General features: G+C 48.6%; 1 protein-coding gene across 1 annotated transcript in view; it reads left to right on the forward strand.

The window, feature by feature from the left end:
• Positions 1-1,542: 1,542 nt before the first annotated feature.
• The window catches only part of insc (INSC spindle orientation adaptor protein), a gene marked incomplete at its 3' end in the record, with an annotated part of 46,227 nt that continues 40,269 nt past the window's right edge, over positions 1,543-7,500 (forward strand). The window contains exon 1 of the mRNA XM_084477339.1: positions 1,543-1,614. The remainder of the gene's footprint in view (positions 1,615-7,500) is intronic.

Raw genomic sequence — 7,500 nt, forward strand, 5'->3', positions numbered from 1 at the left:
CAAGAGGAGACTTCTTCCACTCCGTCATGACCTCTGCTCTGCGCTATGCGCTGCTCCAACCGCTCCCGCCTTGGCCAAGAAATGAAGCTCAAATATGGAGGAAAGGAGGCGGTTTAAAGTCAGATTTAAGCTTAATGTTTATTGACTTTAGACGGCGTAACAGACACTAGTGTGGGCCCTCTCTCATCTGACGAGTACGTTCACTCTCATGCACGCGTCTCACGGACCGCAGCAGGCTGGCCTGCTAATGGGAACCAGCAGGCGTTTATGTTTTTCCTTTTCTTATTTTTTGTTCCTTTTTATATTTCCAGAAGGGAACCTTTTCCAGTGTAACTAGACACTCGGGAACACTGGTGGTTAGGATCCAGAAACAACAAGACTCCAGCCTCAACATCCTCTCACCTCCCCCCAAACCTCCTCTCCTCTTCCTCTCTCTTCCTCCTTTCCTTCTCCTATACCTCTCTGGCCTCACCTCTCCTCTCTCCCCTCATGTTCTCCCCTCCCTTGTCCTCTTCTTGTCTCCTCTCCTCTCCTCTCTGCTCCTCTCTTCTCCACCTATCTCCCTCCCTCTTCTCTCCTCCACTGTTCCAGGGAATGAACGACTATCTCAGTAAGAGAAAGAGTCTCTTTCTCTCCTCTGTTCCTCTCTTCTCTGTTCCTGAGTCAGAACTGTGTTTTAAATCAGTCCTCTGTCTCTTTATTGTGTTCTCCTCTGTTAACCTAGAACCACCATGTCTGAACTGTGTTTGTCTTCTCTCTGGCTCTCCTCCCCTGCGTTCCCTCCCTCCCCTCCTCCAAGCCACATCTGGATCCCAGCTCCCCTCATTTATTTATGTGGTCTGAGTAGTTCAGAATTTTCTCTTTTTTCCGTAGCCTTTTTTCTTTCCTCCCCAAAGTCCTTTACCTTGTGCTGCTGGCAGCTGCCCTCTCTTCTCCTGATGAAGCCTACAATTACACCAGCCCTGGGCCTGGTCACTCTGCAATTACATGGTCCACCACAGAGCTTCACTGCACCACTCCTCTGGAACAAAAACACACAAAGGAATGCGCAAAGGGAAGAAAGAATGAGCGCAAGAGAGAAAGAATGAGCAAATGAGATAAAAATAAAGAGGTTTTTTGCCCCTTCTCATGTGACGGTCGGGAATCGAGTGGTTTCTCTTCGGTCGGAAAGGTGCCCCGGCCCAAACTGGGCTCCAGGGCTGACTGACACAAGGCTGCTCTCTCTACCCCTCTAGCTCCCTCCACCCACCACCACCCAGCACCACCCACCACCACTCAGCACTACCCACCACCACCCAGCACCACCAAGACCCCAAACAGAAATCCTCCCGGCCGGTGGCAGAACAACTCTGAGCAGTCCAGCTGGAGCAGGTCTGGTGGAGAGAAAGGGAGAGAGAGAGAGAGAGAGAGAGAGAGAGAGAGAGAGAGAGGCGGATAAAAAGAGTTAAAGAGAGGAACCGATAGAGCCCAGAGTGAGAGAGGGATTGAGGGGGAGAGGGAGGGAGGGACCCAGACGGCGAGGGTTCGTACGGGCCAGAGGCAGAAGAATCAAAAGCCAAATCAATGAGTCCCCAGAGGAAGGATTGACCTTTAACCTGCGGAGCAAGGACACCGGTAAGTACAGCAACACTCAAAGCTACAAATGTACCGGGACCTAAAAGTCTGCTTCTCCTGATGTACTTAAAACCTTCCAGATGAAAAGAAGCAGTGCAAAGTCCTACACCCACGTCTCCTTCTAGAGAACGGGCTCCGCTACAACTCTGTGGACAAGGGCTTGTTTGTTGTACAACTTCAGATATGAGCGGCACTAGGGAATGCCTTGTCTAGGCAACAAGCGTATAGATTGTATTGATTGTCTTCCTGTCGTTTTCTCAAAGCGTCAGGCACAATTAAGCTGCCTCTGTCCAACTACAGCGGCTCCCTGGAGCTCCATGCACCATCGGGCTCTGCACACACAGAGCTGCTGTCCTCACAGGCTCGGTGGTCTGCCTTATGGGACACTTGTGTTTAGAAAGGGCCAGTGCGTCTGTGAAGGAAAACATTAAGAGTTTGTCTGCACTCTTGTTTTGAAAGAGAGGTTTGAGCATGACGGGTACTATTTTGTGGATGTCATTGATTTTGTATCAATGACATCAATGAGATTAAAAAATGAAAATGACAAATAAGTGCAAGACAATTGCGGAGACATTGAAGTGCATGTTCAATGAAAAACAATACAGAACAAAGTCAAACAGACGCCTTACACACACAGGAACCACGAGCGGTAAAGGGTTTGTGCTGGTGAGAGAGGCTGAAGCAGAGTGTGAGCTGTGGTGTTATTTACTCTGGCGTCTGCCCCTCCCCCGACCAGACGGGTCGACCAGCAGACCTTTTACAATGATCTGCTATGGGAGGGTTTGAAACAGTCAGTACAGAGGAGTCCTATGGAGCCCTGAGTCCATATCAACAGACAGGCTGCCAATGATGAGTCACACGTCTGATTGCTGTGATTGGCTGTAGGTCTGTCCAATCGCGTACAGAGGTGCTTTGATCGGCTATCACTGAGAACTGACCTTGCGAAGCGGCTGGATCCATCTGACCAGGCGTGAGGTTACGTGCTTGTGGCTGAACCACAGCGGTTTGGACCAATCAGCATCCTGTGAAGACCTACGTGGTCTATGAGGTAGGAGGTAGACGGCGATGGAGAGACGGTTCGTTACTCTGGAAGGTGCCTGCCCTTTTCCAAAAAGTTGACAAGGAAGACTTCCCCGATTGTTTCTGTGCTTCACACCGTCTGGGGCGTCAGGTTAGTGGAGACCCAAAAATAAACCAGAGCTTCAAGACTAATACGCGTTTGGGAATTCATCTGGAGACGTCAGGCTGATGCACCGTGCTCTAAAGCTCAGCTGGTTATTTACACCCTCCAGAAATAACAGTAGGAAGTTCAGCCATCAAGTCTGACCAATATGTTGATACACCGAAATAAAGTCTCTCACACATGCACATCCACGGGCGGGGGCCCCTGATAGGCTCCAAACACACACCCACGGGCGGGGGCCCCTGATAGGCTCCAAACACACACCCACGGGCGGGGGCCCCTGATAGGCTCCAAACACACACCCACGGGCGGGGGCCCCTGATAGGCTCCAAACACACACCCACGGGCGGGGGCCCCTGATAGGCTCCAAACACACACCCACGGGCGGGGGCCCCTGATAGGCTCCAAACACACATCCACACGGCCCCCGGCCCCTGGCCCCTGATACGCTCCAACCACGTGTGGGTGTGGCCCTAATTGTGTGCTGCCACTCTGGTTAATTAGCACGTTTCAATGGCGCTCCGGCTGGGTGCTCTTTATGAAGCCCCTCCCCTTCTGATGGAGCCACACCCATTGTCCCCAGACACTGATGACATTAACAGGCCATTGGCAGGCTGTTTCCAGCTGGGTGTGGTGTGTGTGTGTGTGTGTGTGTGTGTGTGTGTGTGTGGCCAGCTAACTCACTAAAGTTGAGTGCCATGATGTCTGGCTGTGAAATGTGCCCACTCATGTCTAGATGGACCACAGTGTGTGTGTGTGTGTGTGTGTGTGTGTCAGCGTGTGACACTCTCCTGTGTCCGCAGATTTACCGAGGCTTTATACATCTGCTCTAATGGACGCTCTGTTGGGTGCCTTCTGTTAGACTAGGCTGAGGGACTCCCTCTTGGTTTGATATGTGCTGTTCTATTCGCTGCTTTCTTTGTGTTTCCCTTTGTGTGTCTGTGTGTGGTTGTGTGTCTGTGTGTGGTTGTCTGGCTGTGTGTGTCTCCACACACACAGCTCTGTTCCGGGGACGCACAGGGTTTCATTGAGCTGTCATTTGAACTGTGAGAAACAGACTGATATTGGGAAAAAGAAAGACTACAGACATATGGGGTCAGTGTCATCAATAATGAATGCACAGAGACAGACATTTTGTGATTTATATATAAATGACTCTCTTCTCACAAATACATTTCAATGCACACACAAATGGATATCGGTATGTATAAGTGTAAAATAAATCCATAAATGTATGAATTAAAAAAATATGTATTTGGACGTTGTTACATTTATATACAAACTGTTAAACTTGAATATACAAGACGCTTTTCATTTGTGAACTTGTTTCCATTTGTGTGTGAACTGGTCTGTATTTATGTGGATTTTGAGACTCTCCTCCGTGGCTGGATATAGGTCCATGGGCTGGATTCACAAATGCATTTTTTTCAACAAGGAACTCTCTGTAGCCAATCAGATGCCTCCCTTGTTTTCAGCCAATCACATGACTGCAGTCCCGACCTCTCAAGAATAAGTCCCGCCTCCGAGGCTCCCGGTTCCCTCGGTCAAATGTCTATGGGAAATAACATGGGGTTTATGAATGATCGTACATAGCAAACTCTGTAGGTGGCGGAGAAGTAAAAGCTGCGTCACGTTTTGAACTACACACTTTTTCCATCTAGTTTCGACTGGTTTTCTGGATTGTCGGTGCCGTTAAAGTAGCATTAATAATCGTTTACTACTTTAACGGCACCGACAATCCAAAAACTGTGGGACTGCAGTCATGTGATTGGCTAAAAACGAGAGAAGCATCTGATTGGCTACTTCCTTGTTGAAAAAAATGCATTTGTGAATCCAGCCACGTCAGGAGAGTCTCAAAATCCACATAAATACAGACCAGTTCACACTCAAATGGAAACAAGTTCACAAATGAAAAGAGTCTTGTATATTCAAGTTTAACAGTTTGTATATAAATGTAACAACGTCCAAATACATATTTTTTTAATTCATATATTTATGGATTTATTTTACGTTTATTTAAAACAAGACACATCTGTGTGTGGATCAGAAATGTGTTTGTGAAACTTATTTTTGTTTATGGATTTATTTTACATTTTATTTTACATTTATACATACCGATATCCATTTGTGTGTGTATTAAAATTATTTGTGAGAAGAGAGTCATTTATATATAAATCACAAAATACATTTGTGAATCCTTCTCTGTGCATTCATTATTAATGACACTGAACTGCGCCCATACAGACGCGGTGGTTAAGAAGATGCTAAGGTGTTCCCATGGGGATTCATTACCTGCAGTGCTCTCATCGGAAGTGACAGCAAGTCCAGTGCTAAGCTGAAGACATGTCCCATGCTAATAGTTAATGGATCATTAGGAGGTGTTTCAAGGTTGCTGCTTCGATGATGACATTATCTGACTTGTGCATCTTCATGCTATTTCCGTTTACTAATTCTATCTTCATGCGTTCTACAATTAATGTAACGCAATTATATTATTATACATGACTGACCTTATACATGGTCACACACATACACACATACACACACGCACACATACACACACACACACACACACACACACACACACACACACACACACACACACACACACACACATATGTATATACACACATATATACATTTATTTGTATGCGATGACGAAGGAGCTACCAGAGGTCACATTTCTCTCCTCCTCCGGACACTCAATTAAGAGAGAGTGGAGTGTAGGAGGGCCTGCCGTGGGGGCCCTCAGGCCCTCGGGCCCTCGGGCCCCTGAGAGTCAATCAATCAGAGACGGAGGGCTCTGCCTTCACCCTCCTCCTCTCCTGCTGCCTCCTCTTCTTTATCTGTTTCCATCGGCTAATTGGAGAGGATCTGTCCCCTCCAGTCTGATGGTCTGGGTCCCTGTACCGGGGTCATGGTGGTCTACTGGGGGAGGTCCGGTCCGGTCTGGTCTGGTCTGGTCTGGTCTGGTCTGGTCTGGTCCGGTCTGGTCTGGTCTGGTCTGGTCTGGTCTGGTCTGGTCTGGTCTGGTCTGGTCCGGTCTGGTCTGGTCTGGTCCGGTCTGGTCCGGTCTGGTCTGGTCCGGTCTGGTCTGGTCTGGTCTGGTCTGGTCTGGTCTGGTCCGGTCTGGTCTGGTCTGGTCTGGTTCCTTTCTGTTTATGTCGGTTCCTTTTTTATGCGTCTGTTTCTTTCATTTCTTTATGCTCTTTTTTTCTTCCTTCTTTCCTTATTTCTTTCTGTCTGTTTCTTTCTGCTCCGTCCTTTCTGTCTGATATAACCTGATGTTCACCACATTCCTTTATAGTATTAGCTAGAAACACACACACACACACACACACACACACACACACACACACACACACACACACACACACACACACTAAAGATCCACTCTGACAGCTGATGTATTGAGCTGACTCACATGTATTGACTTCTCAAACCGGTCAATAGAGGCTTGAGAAAGCAGAAGATGTGTCCGTATCCGGTCCCCAGAGCCCTCGTCCCTGTCAGTACCTGCAGGGCCCAGCAGGGCGGCTGTCTCCCATGATAGAACCATTACATCATGTTTAACATCTAGTCTGAACGGGGAACTACTGGAAATGATATATTTAGTTCTCTCTCTTTCTCCTCCTCTCTCTTTCTCTCTCTCTCTCCCTCCCTCTCTCCCTCTCTCTCTCTCTCTCTCTCTCTCTCTCTCTCTCTCTCTCTCTCTCCCTCCCTCTCTCTCTCTCTCTCTCTCTCTCTCTCCCTCCCTCTCTCTCCCTCTCTCTCTCTCCCTCTCTCTCTCTCTCTCTCTCTCTCTCTCTCTCTCTCTCCCTCCCTCTCTCTCCCTCTCTCTCTCTCTCTCTCTCTCTCTGGGACGTCTCCATGCTCTGTTTATTTCTTTCACAGTTGGCTGATCTCTCTCTTTCCCCAATTGCAAAAAAACGTGACATGTTTCTCCCCCCCCCCCCCCCTCTCTATCCCTCCCTCCCTCTCTCTCTCTCTCCCTCCGTCTCTCTCTCTCTCTCTTACTCTGCTTCTTTCACCCTCAGTTACTCACCCGTATGGACCCCCCCTCCCCCTCCCCCCCTCCCCCTTCCCTTTAATGGCGCCCACATGTGGGGCCGACCAGAGTCCCGGTGGACCCCCGGTCCCAGGGCCTCCTGTCTGTCTGCCCTCCTCACTCATTACCTCCGGGTACGTGTGTCTGTCTATCTCACTCCTCACTCATTACCTCTGGGTACGTGTGTCTGTCTGTCTGCCCTCCTCACTCATTACCTCCGGGTACGTGTGTCTGTCTATCTCCCTCCTCACTCATTACCTCTGGGTACGTGTGTCTGTCTGTCTCCCTCCTCACTCATTACCTCTGGGTACGTGTGTCTGTCTGTCTCCCTCCTCACTCATTACCTCTGGGTATTTGTGTCTGTCTGTCTGCCCTCCTCACTCATTACCTCCGGGTACGTGTGTCTGTCTGTCTGCCCTCCTCACTCATTACCTCCGGGTACGTGTGTCTGTCTGTCTCCCTCCTCACTCATTACCTCCGGGTACGTGTGTCTGTCTGTCTCCCTCCTCACTCATTACCTCTGGGTATGTGTGGATTTAAGCTGAACGCTGGAAGATTTCCAATGCATCCATTTTGTTCAAAATGATAATGATATATAGCGTAAATTGCAAACTATGTTTACCGTTTCCTCTCTTGCACTGAAACGATCTTTTTG

Source organism: Micromesistius poutassou (assembly GCF_964030765.1).
Source record: "Micromesistius poutassou genome assembly, chromosome: 13".
Taxonomy (NCBI): domain Eukaryota; kingdom Metazoa; phylum Chordata; class Actinopteri; order Gadiformes; family Gadidae; genus Micromesistius; species Micromesistius poutassou.